General features: G+C 35.8%; 1 pseudogene; it reads right to left on the bottom strand.

Annotated features, from left to right (window-relative positions):
• Positions 1-25,375, bottom strand: part of LOC112171177 — a 145,617-nt pseudogene that overhangs the window by 52,827 nt on the left and 67,415 nt on the right.

Here is a 25,375-nt window from a genome sequence, read left to right as displayed (position 1 = left end):
TAAATAGGGATCGTTCTATTCCGGGGATTGAGGGTACACCTGTCATTGTCAAACAATTAAACAATTAAAATTAAAACAAAGTATAATATTCACAAAGATATTCACAACTATAAACATTGTACACGAAAAGGGGGGATTTTGTTTTTGGTTTTTCGAAAATAAAACTAAGTTAACAAAACAATTAAAATGCAAAAACATAAAAATACGAATGGAATGAGAGAACAAAGATCAAAATCGAAACATATGATTAAAATTGACTCAAACCCTAATATTGTTCATCTAAGTCATGAGAAAGGAGTTGATCATGTGAAACATTCGAAAGCAAATGAATTCCCATTTTTTACTTTTCAATGCTAATTAACCTAAGCGAAAGCACCTAGATTAATCCTATCAAACATGCAATCAAACCCTAGAAAGCTAGTCAATCATGTCATGTTTAACGCATTACACATAGAGAAAGGCTATCAACTCAAGTGTACAACTTAGTATGGAAAAGTCCACCTAATTGCAATCCTCGTTAATTAAATTCGATCTTTGTACAAAACCTTTACTACTTTGATTCAAGTTTACACAAAACGAAAAGTCGATTTCATGTTCTTAAACCTAGCACCAATTATATCGAAACCCTAAGTGTTTGCAACCACATAAGATTAAAATACAAAAGTTATCTATAACGCAAATTTATTTAAACAAACCCACATAAGCAACTCTCGAATCACAATAATATGAATCTGAAAATTCTCAATTAATCATAAAAATTCCAGAAATTAATATTTATTCAAACACATATGTCAACTAGTTCATAACCAACGAAATTCAAAGCAAAGGTTACAAAGGAGAATCGGATTACACCGTGAGATGGAGATGGTGATGAACGATTGATGTGGTGGTCTCTTGAATCTCGAAAGCAAGCTTCAAGGTTGGAGATGGGTGATGGATGCTCACGGCTGTGCTTCTTCTCCCTTGGCCTTGCTTGAACTCGTGGAGATGACTAGAGGATGGAGAAACTCACGGCTATGCTAAGAAGATTTTCTGATTTTTTTCTAAAGTGTGTGGAACTGTATGGGGGAGAGGAACCCTTGACGTTGAGAAAGGAGGAGTTTTATATAGGAGCATTGCTAGGGTTCACAAAGCAATCAGAATTTTCCACATAGCTTCAACCAATGATAATTCGCCAAGTAAGCTTGTGATGTGGTCCAACCAATCATAGAATGCCAAGTAAGCCTTGTGATGTGTTCCAACCAATCATAATTCTCTAAAATACCTCCCTAATATTTAATTGCCGAATTTCCTTGAAATTATTCTGATTTTCTTCATGAATTTCGGCCAACATTCCTTTAGGGAATTTAGGGATGAATCTAGACGCCTTTTTAGCTTTTCCTTGGTGCACACATATTTTCCTTCCATAAATATCTCCCTTGAATCTCTCTTGGCGTCATCTCCTTGATTATTTCTGATTTTCACGTTGGCAATCACACCAAATTATTCCTCCAACAATATTTTTTCCATAAAAGTCTCCCAAGAAAATCTCTCCTTGAAATCCTCAATCAATCATCTTCAATTCCCACGTTGTCACCTTGTTTTTCCTTAAGTATTACACGGCAAATTTAATCCCCAAGGAAAATATATTTTCCTTTTTAAAAAAAAAACTCTTCCTTGATTCTCTCCTTGCCATGTCATCTTCATGAAACTTCTCGTTCCATTTATGAACTCAATTCTGCTTATTTATTCCAAAAACCTGAAAATAGAAGCTTTCTAAAATAAGAAATGGAAACTTTCTTAAACTAAAATGGAAACTTTCTAAAAATGGAAAATAGAAACTACAAAACGGAAACTTTCTACAATTAGGAACTTTCCCAATCAAAGAATGGAAACTTCCCTAAACAGAGTTTTAATAAGGAAATAACGCAAGAAATATAGGGAAATAACAGTTAAAACGTCGCATTAAAATGCTCCTATCACTCAAGCAAGTTTTCAAAGCAACCATGAAAAAGAAATGGAAAAATAATGTGTTTTGACGTTGGAGGGAGACAAGGCTTGAAGTTGAAGCAACGAGGCCCAAGAACTCTATGGATTTTCGGCAAAATGGATCAAAGCCCATGACATTAGGGTTTGTGATGCAAAACCCTAACCCTAGGGATGTGTTGCCGTGAAAACCAAAGGGAGGAGACAAAGTGGCGTGAAAAATCCAAGGAAGAAATAAAAGATTACGCAAGAGATTTTCTAGGGTGGAATTTAAGGAAAGAAATCAAGAAAAGCACCACATGGCGTCTAGATTCATTCCTAGAAACCCTAAGTATATTTTGGCCAAAAATACAAGAAGAAAATCAGAAAATATTCAAGGAATTTCGGCAAGAATATATTAGGGAATCTTCTTGGAGTTTTGTGATTGGTTGGATGACACACTAGGGCTTATTTGGCAATTTCTCATTGGTGGAAGGCATGTGGAATTATTAATTTAATTCCTTGGTAAATAAATCAGAAAACTCACGGCTTGTAAGCCAAGACATGCCGTTCCCTATATATACAATCACCCTAGATGTCTCAAGGTACACTTTACAATTCAGAAAATTCTCTCTACGCGCGGAAGCTCTCTCCATTCTCTAGTTCAACCTTTGGCGTTTTCAAGCAAGGAAGGAAGAAGCAAGGGTTAGGCCGTGAGCACCTCCACCATTCCACCTTGAAGCCGTGCACTTTGAAGCTTGCTTTCAAGCTTCATTCGTTCATTGTTCAAGTTATTCATCCATCTCTCCATTCACGGTGTAATTCAACCTTCTTTCTTGTAATCACTTTTGATTCTCCTTGTTTGATTTCGTTGGATGTTGTTCTAGTTAACATTGATGTTTGAACAAGGTTTATATTCTGAAATTTTATGATTGAATAAAGGATTTTTGATTTCTATGTTGTGATTCCATAGTTACTTATGTGTGATTGTTCGATTGAATTTGCTTTATAGATATGTTTTGTATTTTAATCTTATGTGGTTCGAAACACTTAGGGTTTTGATATGAATGGTGCTAGATTTAAGAACATGAAATCAACTTTTTGTTTTGTGTAACTTAAATCAAAAATAGTAAAGGTTTTGGACAAAAATTGAATTCAATTGAAGAGGATTGCAATTAGGTGAACTTATTCATACTAAGTTGTGCACTTGAGTTGATAGCCTTTCTTGATGCTTCTTGCGTTGAATGTGTATGATTGACTAGCTTTCTGGGGCTTGATTACATGTTTGATAGGATTAGTCTTTGTGCTTTCACTTAGATTAATTAGCGTTGAAAGTAAAATATGGGAAATCGTTTGCTTTCGAATGTTTCACATGATCAACTCCTTTCACATGACTTGGAAAAGCAATGTAGGGTTAATTCGAATTTAATCATGAACTTGGTTTTAATCTTTGTTTCTTACATTTCATTCTTGTATTTGTGTTTTTGTTTACACTTAGTTTTAATTCTTGTTTTTTATTTTCGAAAAACCAAAAACCTAAAACCCCCCTAAATTCGTGAATAGTGTTTATATGTGAATAGTATACTTTGTTTTTATTTTAATTGTTTAAATTGTCTTACATTGACAGGTGTACCCTCAATCCCCGGAATAGAACGATCCCTACTTGCTTATACTACTAATGATATTTCTAGGGTTAAATTATATGCTTTCTTTGAGCGTATCAAAGACCAAAGTTTAGACGTGCGGCCCAAGGGCTCGACCCTTAATACTAGTCGCCCTCCTCAATATTTTGGTAACTCTTTTCACACAGAGCCAGGTAGCAGAGGAATGATTTTGGCGGAGCTCAGCTCACTTGTTTAGCAGGGGACGAGACCCTTTGCTAGCACTTCTCATATCCAATCAACCTAGACACCCTATGCTACTAAGGTGCGCCACATGAGAGAGAAGGGTGCAAGACTAATGTTAAAGACAAAGTCCTTCACCTATTCCATTATGGTCAAAAACTTATAATAAAATTTATACTCTCATAAACCATGTTTTTCACTATTCACGAAAATCATGTACAATTCTATCTTTTCTTTTCTTTTTATTTACAATTATTTCAACACTTAGGTACGGGAACAGGGAGTCTCGATGTGCAATGGGACTGAAACAGCTACCCTTTCCAAGACTATGTTTAATCCAATATACCTTAGTGCATCACAACATTTTGTTTTGTTATAAACATCATTGATTTCGAATTAAATCCCAAGTAGTAAATCAAGGGGACATGCGGCCCAAGTATAGTTGTCTAGACACTAAGTCCCTCCTACATCCTTTGGGCAACCTTACTGAAATGGCCAGGTAGGGGAGGGTGAACACAAGAGGTAGAATCCATTTTGGCATGAGCTACTCCCACAATGTGGTTTAGGCCCATTTGTAAGCACTTCTGGATCCAAACCCGTTATGAACGTTGTCCCCTTCCTAGACACCATCCCACATAGGCTATACTTAGATGAAAAAGGTCCTAGGTGTGAAGACAGTTCAATGAATATTAATAAAAACCGCCTTCAACCTTAAGGGACCTAAACTAGGTACCAATAAGGGGTTTAGGTCAATATTAATAAACACGACTTCACCTATTCCTCTTTAATTTACAACTCACAATAAAACTCGTATTCAATAATATAAATAACAACCTAAGTATTTACCTAACAAATTTTCGAACACAATATGAACAAATATATGATATTTACGAAATTAAAACATATATAACAAATATTCACACTTCAACAAGTGATTTTTCAATCCCCGGCAACGGCGCCAAAAATTGATACGCTCAAAGCAAACATATAATTTAACCCTAGAAATATCATTAGTAGTATAAGCAAGTAGGGATCATTCTATTCCGGGGATTGAGGGTACACCTGTCAATGTAAGACAATTTAAACAATTAAAATAAAAAGAAAGTATAATATTCACACATAAACACTATTCACAAATTTTGGGGGGTTTTAGGTTTTTGGTTTTTCGAAAATTAAAAACAAGAATTAAAACTAAGTATAAACAAAAACACAAATACAAGAATGAAATGTAAGAAACAAAGATTAAAACCAAGTTCATAATTGAATTCGAATGAACCCTACATTGTGATACGCTTAAAGGAGGCGCACAATTTAACCCTGAAATGTTATCGTTAGTAGTATAAGCAAATAGGGATCGTTCTATTCCGGGGATTGAGGGTACACGTGTGTGATTGTCAAACAATTAAACAATTAAAATTAAAACAAAGTATAATATTCACAAAGATATTCACAATTATAAACATTATTTACGAAAAAGGGGGGTTTTGGATTCTGATTTCGAAAATTATCCTAAGTAAACAAAACAATTAAAATGCAAAAACGTAAATACAAAGATGGAATGAGAGAACAAAGATCAAAACCGAAACTTATGATTAAAATCGATTCAAACCCTAATATTGTTCATCTAAGTCATGAGAAAGGAACTAGAACAAAACCAACGAAATCAAAGCAAAGGGTACAAAGGAGAATCGGATTACACCGTGAGATGGGGATGGTGATGAACGATTGATGTGGTGGTCTCTTGAATTTCGAAAGCAATCTTCAAGGATGGTGATGGAAGAGAGCTCACGACTTCTCTTCTTCTTCTTTGGCCTTGCTTGAACTCGTGGCTTGCTCTAGAGGATGGAGAAACTCACGGCTATTCTAGAGAACTTTTCTGATTTTTTTTCTAAAGTGTAAATTGTATCGGGGAAAAGGAACCCCTGACGTTGAGAAAAGGGGAGAATATATAGGGGCACGGCTAGGGTTCTCCAAGCAATCAGAAATTTCCACATCACTTCAACCAATGGTATGATGCCAAGTAAGCCTTGTGATGTGGTCCAACCAATCGTAGAATGCCAAGTAAGCCTTGGTGTGTCATCTAACCAATCAAAACTCTCCAAATTAATTCCCTAAATTCCTTTAATATATATCCTTGCCGAAATTATATAAGGATTTTCTGATTTTCTTCATTAATTTCGGCCAAGAATATCTTAGGAGAGAGTAATTGCCGAAATTCCATAAATAAATTCTGATTTGCTTCACCAATTTCGGCCACAAATATCCTTGGGAAAGTAATTGCCGAAATTCCATAAATAAATTCTGATTTGCTTCACCAATTTCGGCCACAAATATCCTTGGGAAAGTAATTGCCGAAATTCCATAAATAAATGCTGATTTGCTTCACCATTTTCGGCCAAAAATCACATTTAAATCTTCCAAGAATATCTCTTTGCCCTTAAAAATCTCCCTTGAATTACTCCAATCAAAATCTTCAATTATATTTTCAGATTTTCATGTTGCCTCCTCCTTTTCCTCTTTGTATTTTACGGCAAACACATATATATTCTCCAAAAATATCTCTCATGTGTCACAAACCCTAATTTCCATGGGCCTTTATCCATTTGCCGAAATCCATAACCTCTTGAGAGTTCTTGGGCCTTTGTGCGTCACCTTCAAGCCATGTCATCTTCTAATGTCTTCAAGAAGCTTCTTTCAATGCCATGACACTTCATTTTTCTGCTTTCCTTTCTTGGTTGACTCAAGAGTCTTGTTATGGCAGGGTTTCCTCTTCTAGACAAGGTTTCCTGGTTGAAACAGGATTTCCTGGTTGAACCAGGAAAACTTCATTTCTTCTTTTCAGCTTATTTATGCAGCCCTTTGTATCTCATTTTGTCTCCTTCCAACATTGGCGAGCTCCTCTTTCCATTTGTGAGTTTATTTCCACTTTTTAGCTCCGAGGTCCTGAAAATAGAAACTAGTAAGAAAAATAGAAACTTTCCTAAAATGAAAAATGGCAACTTTCCTAAACTGAAAATGGAAACTTTCCAAAAATGAAAAATAGAAACTACAAAATAGAAACTTTCCCAATCGAAGAATGGAAACTTTCCTAAACAGAGTTTTATTAAGGAAATAACGCAGAAAATGTAGGGAAATGCAGTTAAAACGTCGCATTAAAATGCTCCTATCACATTGTTCTTCCAAGTCATGTGAAAGGAGTTGATCATGTGAAACATTCGAAAGCAAACGATTTCCCATATTTTACTTTCAACGCTAATTAATCTAAGTGAAAGCACAAAGACTAATCCTATCAAACATGTAATCAAGCCCTAGAAAGCTAGTCAATCATACACATTCAACGCAAGAAGCATCAAGAAAGGCTATCAACTCAAGTGCACAACTTAGTATGAATAAGTTCACCTAATTGCAATCCTCTTCAATTGAATTCGATTTTTGTCCAAAACCTTTACTACTTTTGATTCAAGTTACCAAAAACAAAAAGTTGACTTCATGTTCTTAAATCTAGCACCATTCATATCAAAACCCTAAGTGTTTCGAACCACATAAGATTAAAATATGAAAGATATCTATAAGGCAAATTTAATTAAACAAACTCACATAAGCAACCTTCGAATTACAATAATAGAATCTGAAAATTTCATTCAATCATAGAAAAATTCCAGAAATAATACTTTGTTCAAACACATATGTCAACTAGTTCATAACCAACGAAATTCAAAGCAAAGGTTACAAAGGAGAATCGGATTACACCGTGGATGAAGATGAGATGGATGATTCACAACTCCACATAATTTCCTCCAATTCTTGCTTGCCACATAAGTCCTATGAACCGTCCAACCAATCACAAAATTCTCTTTTAATTCCCTAGAAATCTTGCCGAAATTCCTTTAGATAATTTCTGATTTTTCTAGTTTAAATTCGGCCAAACTTCCTTTAGGAATTGAGTTAATTACATATAAGTGCATATTTGAATCTTCTTTTAGCCATAAGGCCACCAACTATTTTTTTCCCTCATAAGGCCACTAGAATAAAAAAGGTGTTACATTTTAGATATATAAATTAATATATTTACATAAATGCCACTAGAGTAAAAAGTTAACAATCATCCTTTATACCCTAAACCCTAACCCTAAACCCTAAACCCAACAAAAATAAAACCCTAAACCCTAAAAATAAAACCCTAAACCTAAACCCTAAATAAAACCCTAAACCCAACAAAAATAAAACCCTAAACCCTAAACCCTAAAGTAAAACCCTAAACCCTAAACCCTAAAGAGGCAAGTGGACAAAACAATTTAGGTGGCCTCATGTGCACAAAACAATTTGGGTTAGTTTTCTTAGGTAGAAGGGTAAAATGGACAGAGAAAAAATAATTTAAAGAGGCAAGTGGCCTTATGTGCACAAAACAATTTAGGTGGCCTTATAACTAATATAAGTCTCAAAGTGACACTTGTTTGTAATTTTCTATTAGGAATTCTAGGGATGAATCTAGACTCCTTTTTAGCCGTTTCTTGGTCTCCACACTTTTGCTTTCCTTAAAACTCTCCTCTCTTGCCGTCCAAAGCTAGGTTTTTACGCTGCCTCCCTTGTTTCTCTCTTCATTCTTCACGGCAAAACCTTCTAGGGTAAGTCTCCAAGTATATTTCTTCCCATAAAAATAGCCCTAGAAAATCTCAGCCGAAATCTTCTAGGTTGTTCTTGATTCTCACGCCTCTTCCCTTATTTATCTCTTGATATTTCACGGCAAAGGCTCCCTTATTTATCCATTGCGTCACAACCCTAATTCCATGGGCTTTGTGGGCTTTTGATCCACTTTGCCGAAAATCCAATAAGTCTTGAGAGTTCTTGGGCCTTGTTGCTTCTCGTTCAAGCCTTGTCACCTTCCAACGTCATAACACTTCATTTTTCTATTTCTTTTCAATGGTAACGTTGGAAACTTCATTGGTTTCCTCCTTTTCGCAGGGTTTCCTGGTTGAAGTAGGAGAACTTCTTTTCTTCATTTCTGCTCATTTCTGTGGTTCATTGTTTCTCATTTTTTGCTCCCCTTAATGTTCGTGAGCTCCTCTTTCCATTTGTGAGTTCATTTCCACTTTTCAGCTCCGAGGTCCTGAAAATAGAAACTAGTAAGAAAAATAGAAACTTTCCTAAAATGAAAAATGGCAACTTTCCTAAACTGAAAATGGAAACTTTCCAAAAATGAAAAATAGAAACTACAAAAAAATGGAAACTTTGTACAAATAGGAACTTTCCCAATCGAAGAATGGAAACTTTCCTAAATAGGGTTTTATTAAGGAAATGGCGCAGAAAATGTAGGGAAATGCAGTTAAAACGTCGCATTAAAATGCTCCTATCAATGAGAAATTGCCAAATAAGCCCTAGTGTGTCATCCAACCAATCACAAAACTCCAAGATGATTCCCTAATATATTCTTGCCGAAATTCCTTGAATATATTTCTGATTTTCTTCTCATATTTCAGCCAAAATATCCTTAGGGTTTCTAGGAATGCATCTAGACGCCATTTGAACCTTTTCTTGATTTCTTTCCTTAAACTCCACCCTAGAAAATCTCTTGGCGTAATCTTTTATTTTCTTGTTGATTTTTCACGCCACTTTTCTCTCCTCCCTTTGGTTTTCACGGCAAAGCATCTCTAGGGTTTCATCCTTGCGTCAGAAACCCTAATTTCATGCGCTTTCATGGGCCTTGATCCATTTTGCCGAAAATCCAACTCAAATCCATAAAGTTCTTGGGCCTCGTTGCTTCATCTTCATGGTTGCGTTGGAAACTTGCTTGGGAAGCTTTCCTCCATTTCGCAAGGTTTCCTGGTTGGACTAGGAAAGCTTATTTCTTCATTTCTGCTCAATTGTGTGACCCTTTTCTTCTCATATTCGCTTGTCTTGACGTTCGCAAGCTCCTCTTTCCATTCGTGAGTTCATTTCCACTTTTTAGCTCGGAGGTCCTGAAAATAGAAACTATACTGAAAATAGAAACTTTCTAAAAATGAAAATAGAAACTTACTAAAAATGAAAAATAGAAATTTCCTAAACTGAAAATGGAAACTTTCGAGAAATGAGAAATGAAAACTACAGAAATGGAAACTTTCTACAATAAGGAACTTTCCCAATCAAAGAATGGAAACTTTCCCAAACAGGGATTTTTTAAGGAAATGGCGTAGAAAAATGTAGGGAAATGCAGTTAAAACGTCGCATTAAAATGCTCCTATCAGTCCCATGATGGGCACAAATAGGGGCACAAGTTTATATGGCAATGGTGGTAGTTCCTAGGGTGCCTCTATCCTTTCCAGAATCAGGGCCATGTATTGATAAAACGTCTCAACAAGCACAAGAGTGAATTCTAGCATTTTCTAGTCCATCAAACTTAATCTATGGCAAGCAGTCAATCAAATGAAAGAATAATGAGATCATCAAAACATCGCCAAGAAAATAAGAATATATTTTTCATTACACTCCAAGAAAAAGGGACATGGTTCAAATATCTCACATGGGTTTGTATGAATCAAAACTCATCTTAACATGCTCATATTCTGTACCAAAGTCACGAAATCCATATCGACTACAAGGCACATATTTTTCATATACCTCAATTAACCAAAGAATACAATTTTAAAATCATCTCAATCTTGTGATCCTCTTTTAATCATGATTTCAGAGATATAGAATCATCCTAGACAGTTGAAAGGGCATCCTAAGAGTCAAAACAAAATGACGAAAGACTCAACAAACGTTAACTAGGGACTAGGGTTATTTCCTTTCTCCTTTCGGTAACTCCTTTGGGATGTGACCAGGTAAGGAAGGGAACGATTTTGGCGGAGCTCTGCTCACTTGTTTAGTAGGGGACGAGACCCTTTGCTAGCACTTCTCGTATCCAAACCAGACCAAGACATCACACCTTAATAGATGCGCCTACAATGAAGAAATTATTTCACCCAAAACATGACTCCCCAAAACATGACTCAATGACTCAATAAAGCAACGAAATTTTTTTGTTATTTTTCACATTTTTCGATTTTTTTGTATTTTTCAATATATATGACTCAAGATAAAAGTATAAATCCCTTCCCCCACATTTAAATATTGCATTGTCCTCAATGTAATCAATCATAAGCATGCAATGAAACAATTAAGCATATAGGGTAGAAATTTACGAAAAGACCTACTAAGTTCAAAAAGAAAACATAAAAAGAAAGAGAAATAGGGAAGGAGAAATCAAATCTGCGTGTGTAGACTCCTTCACAGCTACTTCTGAATTGGGTTGCCTCCCAAGCAGCGCTTAATGTTTATAGTCTTTCAGCCTAGACTTGTACCTCCATTTAATCCTCAGGTTGTGGGGCGTTGTGGAGGGGTACATCCTCCACTTCATGTTCCACAAACGCCTCATAGTAAGGCTTTAGGCGATGGCCATTTACTTTGAACTCGTTACTTGTTTGTTCACTCTTTATCTGCACAGCTCCATGAGGAAACACATTAGTAATAATGAATGGTCCAATCCAACGAGAACGAAGTTTACCTAGGAAGAGTTTAAGATGAGAATGGAATAAAAGAACTTTCTGTCCCACAACAAAAGTCTTCCTACGAATCATCTTATCATGGAATGCCTTAGTCTTTTCTTTGTAAATCTTGGCACTTTCGAAAGCATCATTCCTAATCTCCTCTAACTCTTGCAATTGTAACTTTCTATGATGCCCAGCCTCATCTAAGTCCATGTTAAACTGCTTCACAGCCCACCAAGCTTTGTGCTCTAACTCCACAGGTAAATGGCAAGGTTTGCCATAGACAATTCGATATGGGAGTTTCATACGCAGTTCTGTCGGCCCACAAAGCATCCTCCAAACGCAAGGACCAATCCTTCCTATTAGGATTCACAGTCTTTTCCAATATCCCCTTGATCTCACGATTTGAGGCCTCAGCTTGCCCACTTGTTTGGGGATGATAAGGTGTAGAAACCTTATGTGTCACATCATATTTCTTCAAGAGAGCCTCAATCGTCCTATTGCAAAAGTGGGAGCCACCATCACTAATAAGAACTCTAGGCATGCCAAACCTACTAAAGATGTTAGATTTGATAAAATCTGCAACAACCTTAGAGTCATTAGTTTGAGTGGCCTTGGCCTCCACCCATTTCGAAACATAATCCACCGCAAGCAAGATATAGAGAAATCCAAAAGATGAAGGAAAAGTCCCCATGAAATCTATACCCCAGACATCAAATATTTCAACAGTTATAATATTGGATAAAGGCATTTGATCTCTAGAACTTAGATTTCCGGTTCTTTGGCATCTATCACAAGTTAAACAATATGCATATGCATCTTTAAATAACGTTGGCCAATAGAACCCAGATTCTAACACCTTAAACGCAGTCTTCTTAGACCCAAAGTGACCCCCACATGCTTTAGAATGGCAAAAAGAAAGTATGGCATTATGTTCATGTTCAGGCACACATCTCCTAATCAGTTGATCAGGGCAATATTTCCACAAATAAGGTTCATCCCAAACATATTGCCTAACAGTTTTCTTAAGCCTATCTCTATGAGCACGTGACATGGTATTAGGAATCTTTCTAGAAACAATGTAATTCACAATATCTGCATACCATGGTTCACTAACCTGGATTCCAAAGAGTTGTTCATTTGGAAACATCTCCACCAAAGGGAGAGGGTCTTCTGCATGTACCAAACGACTCAAGTGGTCAGCTACCACGTTTTCACTACCCTTCTTGTCCTTGATTTCCATGTCAAACTCTTGTAAGAGTAGGATCCATCTAATAAGCCTTGGTTTTGCCTCCTTCTTGGTCATCAAGTACTTCAAAGCTGCATGGTCAGTATATATAATAACTTTGGTACCAAGTAAGTAAGAACGAAAATTTTCAAGTGCAAAGACAACTGCAAGGAGCTTTTTCTCTGTAGTGGAGTAGTTCAGTTGTGCATCATTAAGAGTCCTTGAGGCGTAGTAGATGGCATAAGGTCGTTTGTCCTTCCTTTGCCCCAAAACAGCTCAAACTGCAGAGTCAGAGGCGTCCCACATCAACTCAAAGGGCAAGCACCAATCTGGAGGTAGCATGATAGGGGCAGACGTCAATAATTCCTTGAGCTTGTCAAAAGCCTCTTGACACTCCTTGTCAAAAACAAACGCCACATCCTTTTGGAGTAGTTGGCATAAAGGTCTCGAAATCTTTGAGAAGTCCTTGATAAACCTCCTGTAAAACCCTGCATGGCCAAGAAAAGAGCGAATCTCTCTCACAGAAGTGGGAGAGGGTAAGTAACGCACAAGGTCTACCTTAGCTTTATCAACCTCTATTCCTCTAGAAGAGACAATATGCCCTAAAACTATACCTTGACTAACCATGAAATGGCATTTTTCCCAATTTAACACAAGGTTAGTTTCCACACAACGTTTCAAGATTATTAAGACAATCATCAAAAAAATTTCCGAAAACAGAAAAATCATCCATGAATACCTCTAGGATTTTCTCAATATAATCTGAAAATATACTTACTGTTTAGCTCCAATTTTGTTACAGCTGGTCAACAGTCTCTTTTCTTGCGCGGGTGTGCCAGCACCGTTCGGGTGCGGTCGTCGGGGGTGTCCCTTGACCTGACTTCTTTCAAGAGATTTGATACGTGCAAAAGCATTCGCCAATTTAAACCCTGAAAATGTCGAGCGTTAGTATAGAGTAAGCAGGGATCGTTCTAAACCGGGGATTGAGGGTGCTAACATGTGAGACAAAATTAAAGAAAAGAATATACAAATTTTTACGAAAATTATAAGAACATTTACAAGTTATACGAAAATTAGAATTTACAAGTTACAAGCATGCATAAAATTAGAATCAAGAGTTAGAGAGCAATCTTACATTCACACGAATTAGAAAACAAAGAATGAGAGAATAACAAAAATATACAAGTATATATATAGGCATGGACGAAAATAAGAGAGAAAACAAGTTAGAAAAGGTTTAGAAATCCTACTCCTATTTATATACAATTTACAAGTCCAACTCACATTGGGAATCCATATACAACAAGGATTACTAGTTATTATCTAATTAGAATTACTTAATCTACAAGAAAACAAATTATTGACCAAGTCAAACACAAAATACTAAGTCAAAACTAACTCTAACTACTTTTCCTATAAACCACCAAAGAATCCCTAAAATTTAGGAACACATAAAATATACATAACAAACTCCTAAAAACCACCAAATTAATTCCTAGAAAACACTAACACATATTTACTATTCACGGAGACACTATTCACGAAATTAAAAACATTTATTTTTTTTTTATTTTTTTTTTTATTTAACTAGGTTAACATGCTACCTAAAAATCTAAGTTAATTTTATTTATTTACACAAACAAGAAAACATAAAGATGGGGGGGGTTTTTAAAGATTGAAAACAGAAAATTTCCAGAAAATAATAAAGATTAAAATCGTTTCTATACAAAGATGGGAAAAGAAGAATTTTCGAAGAACAACTTATCAAGAACCATTCAAGAATCAATGTTTCATGCATCCCTTAATCTTTCTTTTAATTACCATGGAAAGCTATCAACCAAGAACACAAAGATCAAAGCAACCATTGTCCCCTTTTAACTTTCTTTCTTAAGTCAAATCGAAATAGCAAAGCACCAAATCAATTTTATTTTGAAAAGTTCGATATCACACACTCAAAGCAACTGTGTTGAAAAATCCCGTTTCCAAATCATTAAGTTCAAGAAAGAATCAATAGACATGCAAATTTAAGCGTGTCAAAACTTATCATCACATGCATAATCTGATTTTCGACTCAAAGCAAGCATTTACTACTTATTCGAATTAGGTTTCACCAAGCATCAAACCTAATTACTAGCAAGTTACATGCAAGTCTTCCCATGTTTCGAACCACAAGAACGTTCCATGTAATGAAGCACAAAAATCAGATTATCAATCCATGCATTCGGCAATCAATCAAGACAAAGGACACATAAACACATCAATCATTCAATAGTACATCAAAATTGCATTCGAAAACAGATTTGCATACTCAAAAGATTCGGTTTACACATAGAAATTCCAAAGCAGAAAATCCATCTAACAATTATACAAAACCGTGAGTTATATGTATGGTAGAGCATACGAGCAACCCTTAATCACGTCCCAAGGTCCAAAGCAGCTCCTTAGCACGGCAACAAGTGAAGATCACTGTGGTGGAGGGTGATGGCACGGCTTTGCTCCTTGAAGATTGTGAAAACCTGAAACTAGAGAGCAAACAAGTGAGAATCGAATTTGTGGAGAAAGTTGTGAACCTCGAAACGTCTAATACACAAGGTATATATAGGAGAACGTCTCAAGGCACTCCCAATTCGTTTCTACTTGGTTTCTCTTAGTTTATGTTGATTTAGGACTTCTTTCTCACGAAACAGATTTCCGGCAGGATTGACCTCAGTCCACTAAAACGGCCATAACTTCCTCTAGAAAATAGCTATTGACGAACTGTAAAAATATCTGGAAACTAGACATCCGTAGCTTTCCAACCATATAAAGATAATAATTTTCTGAGCTCTGAGCGATTTATGACACTCCGTTGAAGTTGACTGATCTGCACAGGCAGATTTCCGAATCTGTAATGGATTCGACTTTTAAAGCACAAGTTAAGTCCAATTCGATTTCCCTTTGCATCACATGCCTCTCACATGCCTTCCACGCCTATTCTGAAGTAGAAACGTCAAGAACTCCCTAGAACCTTCAAGAATCTCACGGCAATTCCAATCCTTACTCAACAAGAAGTCCAAATTCCACATTGCTTTGTAATTCGAATCTCTTGTTGCTTCTTCTTCCATGTGCACGGCATATGATCTTCTTGAGACTTCTAGATGCTTCATGATCGTTCCATAGCTCTCCTAGTATGAGTAGAACTCCATATGCAAGTAGGTTTCCTAGTTGAATACTGCTTCCTTTTCCGAGATGCTTCCACACTCTTCCGGAACCTTCTTGAGTAATCCTTATCCAACAGGGACTCCTTGTCACACTAGGATTCCATATTTGAGTAGAATTGGGTTTCCTTGTCCAAGTAGAACTTCTAATTTCCGCGACTTAAGAGTTTGAATCCAAGTCAGCTTCTGATTCCTACTCCAACTAGGATTCCTTTTCCTAATCAAACTGGGAGAATTTCCATTTCTTCATTTCTTTCCATTTCTGCGCCACTTGTGCCTTCCTTAGTCATTTTCGGACTTTGAGACTCCATTTAACCTGTAAAACACTAACTAAGTTAAATTGATTAAGATAAAGGAAATAACTTAGCAAAATATAGGGTTTAATCATTATAAATGTCGCATTTTATGCTCCTATCAAGATTGTGGACGAGGAGAGCACCAACCTCGTCATGGGATTCTTTGTGCCTCGTGGCGAGGACTTTTGCTGAGCTTCTTGAAAATTGATGCGCTCGAAAGCAAGCGCATAATTTAACCCTGAAATGTCATTAGTAGTATAAAATAAATAGGGATCGTTCTATTCCGGGGATTGAGGGTACACCTGTCAATGTGGGACAAACAAACAATTAAAATTAAAACAAAGTATAATATTTACAAAGATATAACAAAATATATACATATTTACGAAAAGGGGGGATTTTGTTTTTGGTTTTTCGAAAATAAAACTAAGTTAACAAAACAATTAAAATGCAAAAACATAAAAACACAAATGGAATGAAAGAACAAAGATCAAACTGAAATATATGATTAAAAATCGAATCAATTTCTAACATTGCTCATCATAGTCATGCAAGAGGAGTTGATCATGTGAAACGTTAAAAGCAAACAATTTCCCATATTTTACTTTCAATGCTAATTAATCTAAGTGAAAGCACAAAGACTAATCCTATCAAACATGCATGCAAGCCCTAGAAAGCTAGTCAAACACAACATTGATAGGAGCATTTTTATACGACGTTTTAATAATTATTTCCTCATATTTTACTTAGTTATTTCCTTAAATAAATAAATTTTAATTTAATTTTTATTTTCTAGGTACATTGGAATAAATGGAGAAGAAATGAGCTGAAATGTAGAAATAGAGTTTTCCTGGTCCGACTAGGAATCCCAGTCAATGCAGAAATCCTGATGAGGCTAGGAAACCTGAAGGCATTAGGAGACAACATGATGACGTGGGAGATATTTTGGGAGTTTAAATCTGATTTTTGCATGTAAAATCAAGGAGATTATGTTGAGAATATCAAGGGAGAATTTCAAGGAAGAAAAGGTTCAAAACAAGTCCAGATTCGTTCCTTAATTCCCTCAAGATATGTTGGCTGAAATTAGAGAATAAAATCTGCAATTTTAATGTGAAAATCAAGAGAAAATCAAGGGGAGGACATTAAGGATAAAGCCATGGAGAGATTTAAGGGAGAAAAGGTCCAAAATGAGTCCGGATACATTGTCTAGGTTCATGCCTAGATATTTGGCCGAAAATTAAGAGAAAAATCAGAAATAATCTTGGGAAAATCAGCAACAATATATTAGGGATTGATTTTGGAGCTTTTTGATTAGTTGGATGACACACAGAGCTGACGTGGCGCTACGTGATTGGTCGAAGCTGTGTGGCAAAGCTTGGCCATTCCCCTATATAAACCCCCCTATGCTAGACGTTTAAACACACCATCACACAACAACACCTCTTCATTCAGACACCTCTCTCCATTAGCAAATAAACATTAGAAAAATTCTCTCCATCCTCTAAAGCAAGCCACGGAGTTCAAGCAAGGCTGAAGGGAGAAGAAGGAGCCGTGACATATTCCTCCACCATCCACCATTGAAGACTTGCTTTCAAGCTTCAAGGATCACAACGAAAATCATCCATCCTCATCTTCCATCCACGGTGTAATTCGACCTCTACTTTGTAACCTTTGCTTTGAATTTCGTTGGTTTTGTTTTAGTTGACATTCATGATTGAACAAAATTATTATTTCTGGAATTTTTATGATTAAATGAGAATTTCGACTCTTATATTGTAATTCGAGAGTTGCTTATGTGAGTTTGTTTAATTAAATTTGCTTTATAGATATCTTTTGTATTTTAATCTTATGTGGTTCGAAACACTTAGGGTTTTGATATGAATGGTGCTAGATTTAAGAACATGAAATCAACTTTTTGTTTTGTGTAACTTGAATCGAAGTAGTAAAGGTTTTGGACAAAAACCGAATTTAATTAAAGAGGATTGCAATTAGGTGGACTTTTTCATACTAAGTTGCACACTTGAGTTGATAGCCTTTCCATGTGTTTCATGCGTTAAACATGTCATGATTGACTAGCTTTCTAGGGCTTGATTACGTGTTTGATAGGATTAATCTTTGTGCTTTCACTTAGGTTAATTAGCATTGAAAAGTAAAAAATGGGAAATTATTTGCTTTCGAATATTTCACATGATCAATTCCTTTCTCAAGACTTAGATGAACAATATTAGGGTTTAATCGAATTTGATCATAGTTTCGGTTTTGATCTTTGTTCTCTCATTCCATTCGTATTTTTATGTTTTTGCATTTTAATTGTTTTGTTAACTTAGTTTTATTTTCGAAAAACCAAAAACAAAATCCCCCCTTTTCGTGTACAATGTTTATAGTTGTGAATATCTTTATGAATATTATACTTTGTTTTAATTTTAATTGTTTAATTGTTTGACAATGACAGGTGTACCCTCAATCCCCGGAATAGAACGATCCCTATTTATTACGTATTACTAATGACATTTCAGGGTTAAATTATGCGCTTGCTCTTAGCGTATCAAACATGTTCAATGCAATAAGCACCTAGAAAGGCTATCAACTCAAGTGTGCAACTTAGTATGAAAAAGTCCACCTAATTGCAATCCTCTTTGATTAAATTCGGTTTTTGCACAAAACCTTTACTACTTATTGATTTAAGAACACAAAATCAAAAAGTTGATTCATGTTCTCAAATTCGTAGCACCATTCATATAAAAACCCTAAAAGTTTCGAACCATTCAAGATTAATATACAAAAGATTTCTATCATGCAAATCTAATCAAACACTCACACAAAAGCAACCATAAATCGCAATATATGAATCTGAAAATATCAATTCAGAATTCAACAATTATTCAAACATATATGTCAACTAGGGCAAAACCAACGAATTACAAAGCAAAGGTTACAAGGAGAATCGGATTACACCGTGGATCAAGATGAGATGAATGAATTGATGATGTGGTCTCTTGAATTTCGAAAGCAATCTTCAAGGATGGTGATGGATGATGCTCACGGCTTGTCTTCTTCTCCCTTGGCCTTGCTTGAACAAACAATTAAAATTAAAACAAAGTATAATATTCACAAAGGTATTTACAATTATAAACATTATTTACGAAAAGGGGGATTTTGTTTTTGGTTTTTCGAAAATAAAACTAAGTTAACAAAACAATTAAAATGCAAAAACATAAAAACACAAATGGAATGAAAGAACAAAGATCAAACTGAAATATATGATTAAAAATCGAATCAATTTCTAACATTGCTCATTGATGCGCTCGAAAGCAAGCGCATAATTTAACCCTGAAATGTCATTAGTAGTATATAATAAATCGGGATCGTTCTATTTGATAGGAGCAAAAAGTGTGACGATATTATTGAATATGTGCCCCATTTTAGCCTTGTTTCTCCCTTAAGTTTAGTGTTTTGAGTCATTGAGTCGTTTTTAGAGTCTTGTTGAGTGTTTGGAGTGAAATAGGCGGAAAAAGTAAAATTCATGAAAAATCCTAGCTGGATCAGGATTCCTAACTGTCAACTATTTTTGCGGTCTTTACATTTTAATTTCCCTTTATTTTCTCTAGAAAATTCTGATATTCTCCTGTTTGTTGTAGGAAACGTTGCCTGGTTGAACTCTTGGAAACAGCAATGATGGAGTCATAAAATAAAGCATTAAGATATTTGACCAAGCAATGAAGAAGGGAAATAAAGGAGAAAAGATGTTTTCAGTTGAGGAATAAAAGAAAAAGATGTTTCAGCTGGAAAATAAAAAAGGAGAAAAGACGTTTTCAGTTGAGGAATAAAAGAAAAAGATGTTTCAGCTGGAAAAATAAATAAGAGAAAGATGTTTCAGCTTGGAAATTAAAGGAATTGCCCCATTATGAGAGGAGTTAAGGCCATAAAGAAGACGTTTCAGTTGGGAAAGCCAACCAATGCTCCCCTATAAATAGGCAACGTCCAGAACTGAATTTGCATCACTTCCCAGCCAAAGATCACTTCCCAGCCAAGATCATTCCAAGACTACCCAATTCACTCCTCAAACCTCCATATCTTACAAGACCGTGACCACCATCCATCCATCAATCTACAAAGCTCTAAGGCGCTGAGTCAAGGACGCTCCACCACCAAAGCAGAGACAAGTTCATCACCTTGTTGCTAAGCCGCTGAGGAAAGCTTCACAGTGTAACTATGACTCTACTTATAATTTTTGTTTCGGTTTTGTGTGTTTCAATTTGTGAGTTGTGTAATTGGAGACATGAAATTTTCAAAATATTTTTATTAATATTTTTGAGATTTTCAGTTTATTATTGATAGGAGCAAAAAAGTGTGACGATATTATTAATTATGTGCCTCATTTTAGCCTTATTTCTCCCTTAGTTTAGTGTTTTGAGTCATTAAGTCATTTTGAAAGTCTTGTTGAGTGTTTGGAGTGAAATAGGCGGAAAAAGTAAAATTCATGAAAAATCCTAGCTGGATCAGGATTCCTAACTGTCAACTATTTTTGCGGTCTTTACATTTTAATTTCCCTTTATTTTCTCTAGAAAATTCTGATATTCTCCTGCTTGTTGTAGGAAACGTTGCCTGGTTGAACTCTTGGAAACAGCAATGATGGAGTCATAAAATAAAGCATTAAGATATTTGACCAAGCAATGAAGAAGGGAAATAAAGGAGAAAAGATGTTTTCAGTTGAGGAATAAAAGAAAAAGATGTTTCAGCTGGAAAATAAATAAGAGAAAGACGTTTTCAGTTGGGGAATAAAGGAGAAAAGACGTTTTCAGTTGAGGAATAAAAGAAAAAGATGTTTCAGCTGGAAAAATAAATAAGAGAAAGATGTTTCAGCTTGGAAATTAAAGGAATTGCCCCATTATGAGAGGAGTTAAGGCCATAAAGAAGACGTTTCAGTTGGGAAAGCCAACCAATGCTCCCCTATAAATAGGCAACGTCCAGAACTGAATTTGCATCACTTCCCAGCCAAGATCACTTCCCAGCCAAGATCACTTCCCAGCCAAGATAATTCCTTGCCTATCACTTCCTGGCCAAAAACCATTCCAAGACTGCCCAATTCACTCCTTAAACTTCCATCACCTACAAGACCGTGACACCATCAATCCATCAATCTACAAAGCTCTAAGGCGCTGAGTCAAGGACGCTCCACCACCATCGCAGAGACGAGTTCATCACCGTGTTGCTAAGCCGCTGAGGAAAGCTTCAAAGTGTAACTATGACTCTACTTATAATTTTTGTTTCGGTTTTGTGTGTTTCAATTTGTGAGTTGTGTAATTGGAGACATGGAATTTTCAGAATATTTTTATTAATATTTTTGAGATTTTCAGTTTATTATTGAGTTAATTTCGAGAATTCTTTTATGATGCATATTACAATCTTGTGCCCTTTTACGTGTTTAGGTAATTTTCAGAGTTAGGTTCATAAGTTTGCATGCTAGAATAACGGTGAGAGTTCTTGTATGTTTGCTTAATTTGCCAAGAGTAATTGTTATTTGTTAAGGCGCTGAGTTAAACAAGTAGTAATTAGTTCTAATGGGTGGTAAAAACTATGTTCAATGGTTAAACGATTCTGGAAATTACGTGTTAAATTCTATGTGTAATGGTTAATTTGCACGTGTGAGTTGATTCGAGGGTTAGATAATACTACTAGTTAAGAGAATTACGCTGAGTGTTTTCGAAATTTAGTAGTATTAGGCTTGGTAAGGACTTTTCCGATCCAAACCTACATTAGAACGAATCATATAAATGGATTGATCCGCTGAGGCTTTTCATTTTGGCTCTTATCTAGGCATTTAAGGTGGGCACATTTTTGTAGCATGTTGAAATGAATTTTCTGTTTTTACACTTAGTAATTCCCGAGTGGTATTGGTCTAGGTTAGGGAAGTCGATCATTGTATATAGTTTTATTTGTTTTGTTTTTATTTTAAGTAGATTAGGAACCAAATTTGAAAACCCCCATTTTATTCTTTTATTTGTTAATTGACCTTTTTGTGTAGGTGTACCCTACAATCCCCGGACTGAACGATCCCTGCTTATCCTATACTGACAACTACATTTTGCAGGGTTAAATTGTGAGGCTATTTTAGCCGCATCAAATTTTTGGCGCCGTTGCCGGGGATTGTTAAAATCCCTTGCACTTAAAGTGTCATCGATTTTGTTGTATATAGAATGCATGCTAATTTTTGTACTACACTTGTGGAATGGTGACAAATTGCAATTTTTGTTAGGCCAAGCTTTAATTGTGATTTAGTTTAAGTTTTATGAGTGTTACGAAATTAAGCATGTCTTTTATAATTGTTGTACAATTTGTAGATGTTTTTTTTTTTTTTTTTTTTTTAAGCATATTGTAAATTGTATGTGTTTCACTTAGATTTTTTTTTTCAGCATGTTGTAAATTATATATTGTAAACTTGTAGAATGAGTTTTTCTTTTTAAGCATGTTGTAAATTGTATGTGTTTCACTTAGATTAATATACTTAATTGTTGTACATTGTATGTTGTCGTGAATTTAGTTAAATACTTAATTGTTGTAAGTGTGTAAAATCGTATGAGTAGACAAGGGCCCTTTTGTTAATATTGGCCTAAACCCTTCATTAGTACCTTGCTAAGGTCTCTTGGGGTTGAGGGCAGCCTTTATTAACACTTGGAGAACGGTCTAACACATAAGTTAATTTCCCAGCTGAGTAAGGGGCGCATACGGATGGTGTCTTAGGTTGAGACCCTGGGTGATGGGTTCAATTGGATCTCAGAGATACTATAGAATGAGCCTAAACCACTATGTGGGAGTAGCCGATAGGGGCCTAAACCTCAATGAGGGAGTAGCCTCCGTAGTATCACCAAAATGAGTCCTCCCTCTCACTTACCTCTTAATCTGGCCATTCGGCCTTCTGAAACAAAGGAAAGAGACTTATGTCTGGGCGACTATCCCTATATCGTATCTCACCAATAGTAGTGGTTTCTATTGGGTTCGACTTACAACTTGGAATCAATTGAGATATTAGCTATGTTTATAATAAAAATAAAAATAAATGTTGTGTGACACACTTAAGGTATATTGGATTAAACATGACTTTGTCGAGGGTAACTATTCTATAGTCCCATTGCACACTGAGGTCCTCTGTTCCAGTACCTAAGTATGTAAATGTAAAGTAACTTAGAAAGTAGGAAAGACATAATGTTTGTATTCTTAACCTTGTATATGTTACTAACACTTGATCTGGTGAGTCCTTTGTGGAGCACACATTGGAAGAGATACCCCTCCAGGAGGAACCCAAGGAATGAGCACGTGTGAACAAGGAGAAAAGTCCAGGCTGAAGGACTATAAATATTAAGTGCTGCATGGGAGGCAACCCATTTCAACCGAAGCTGTGAAGGAGCCATCAACGAGAGTTTGAAATTTCTATCCCTTCACTTGCTTAGGTTGAATTGTACTTGTGTCTTTGTTTATTGTTTGTTTATTTTACCCTTCCCAAAAAAAAAAAAAAAAAAAAAATTCTATGGTTTTTTTAGTGTCTTTTTTTTGTTTTGTTTGCTTGAGTCTTAGGATGCCCCTAACGTCTAGGATGAACATGTCTCTGAATTCATGGCTGAAGGTTTTCACAATCGAAATAGGACTTAATTGAATTCTGTGGTTAATCGACATTGTAATGCTTGTATGAAGATGTGAGATAGGATTGTAACTTGGTTCATTAAGCATGCTAGGATTAAGTCTGATTCATTTGACCCTAAGTGAGCTGTTGAGCTAAAAGACTTTCTTTTCGAGTGCTTATTGATAAATTCATAATTTCATGGCTGTATTTGCAAAACCTCATCATTCTTTGAAAATCCAATGATCATGTGCCATAGATTTTAATGGACTAGAGAGTACTAGAACTCGGCTGTTGTGACTGTCAAAACTTGTATGCCATAATATGCACTGATCCTGGATAGGATAGAAGGCATTAGGGTAACCACCATAGCCAAACAAGCATGTGTCCCCAACTGTGCCCGTCGTGGGACTCCTTAGAATGAACCCCTTTGAGCCTACGTTGAAAACCTTTGTTTCATCACCCTCACTACCCTACCATGAGCTTAGTACAGGATATCTCTACCATTGTCTTAGGGACTTAGTAGAGCATGACATAGTATGTAGGGGTGACGATGAAAGACAAGTGTGGGGTGAGGAAAATCCAAGAAAAAAAGAAGAGAAGAAAAAAAAATTGCCGTAAAACAAAAATGAAAAAGAAAGAAAGAAAAACGGCAAAACAAAAGAAAAATTGAAAAGAAAACTCTTGGGAAATTGTTTAAGTGTGGTTTTGGACTTTCAAATTTGTAGAAGGCTCAAAATTGAAAATTAGGCCTTTGTCCGTTTCCATGTTCGTTAGAGTGAAGGTTGGGCCCAAAACAATGATAATTGGCCTACAAAAATGATGACATAAGGTGGTGCTTATATGCTCTGCTAGGTCCTTAGGATTTTTGTATCTTTAATCTTCATTTCGAAAACCCTAGCTTAGCCCCATTACAACCTGTTTTAAGTGCTGACTTGATCCTTGAGATGGGCAGTCTTTGGTTAGTAGAGTCAGGTACGCAGTCGAGCTTATGGTTTAGGTCCATTTGTGCACTTAGTCATTTCATGAGGTCTTTAATAATTCTTCACAAAATGCATTTATTGATGAAATATGCAAGCTGTTTGTTGCCTTACAATTTATTCTCTTGCATATACTTGAGAGTGAAGCTTTTAAGCATAGCCATTTCTGAGAGAAAAATCGAGAGTATGCCCTGTGAGTTTGGATTGGACTTGTTCGAAACATGCTATCATTCACTGTATAACTTAAGTTCTCCATATCTTGCTTAGTCATATGAATGTCACAGGTTTATTAACCATGGAATTATCTATGCAATTTTGATTAAGTGTTTAACGTGAAAGCCATGAGTTTGGAGTCTCTGAGACAACAGTTAGGGGAAGTAGAGTCATTTACTTGTTTTTTTGTTGAGTCGTTGTTTTGTTTTGTATTTTTGTTTTGCTAAGGGACTAGCAAAAGCTAAGTGTGGGGTAGTTGATAGGAGCAAAAAAGTGTGACGATATTATTAATTATGTGCCTCATTTTAGCCTTATTTCTCCCTTAGTTTAGTGTTTTGAGTCATTAAGTCATTTTGAAAGTCTTGTTGAGTGTTTGGAGTGAAATAGGCGGAAAAAGTAAAATTCATGAAAAATCCTAGCTGGATCAGGATTCCTAACTGTCAACTATTTTTGCGGTCTTTACATTTTAATTTCCCTTTATTTTCTCTAGAAAATTCTGATATTCTCCTGCTTGTTGTAGGAAACGTTGCCTGGTTGAACTCTTGGAAAC

The sequence above is a fragment of the Rosa chinensis genome, chromosome 6 (assembly GCF_002994745.2).
Source record: "Rosa chinensis cultivar Old Blush chromosome 6, RchiOBHm-V2, whole genome shotgun sequence".
Classification (NCBI taxonomy): domain Eukaryota; kingdom Viridiplantae; phylum Streptophyta; class Magnoliopsida; order Rosales; family Rosaceae; genus Rosa; species Rosa chinensis.
Note: the sequence above shows the minus strand (reverse complement) of the source record. Positions and strands in the feature narration are given on the sequence as shown.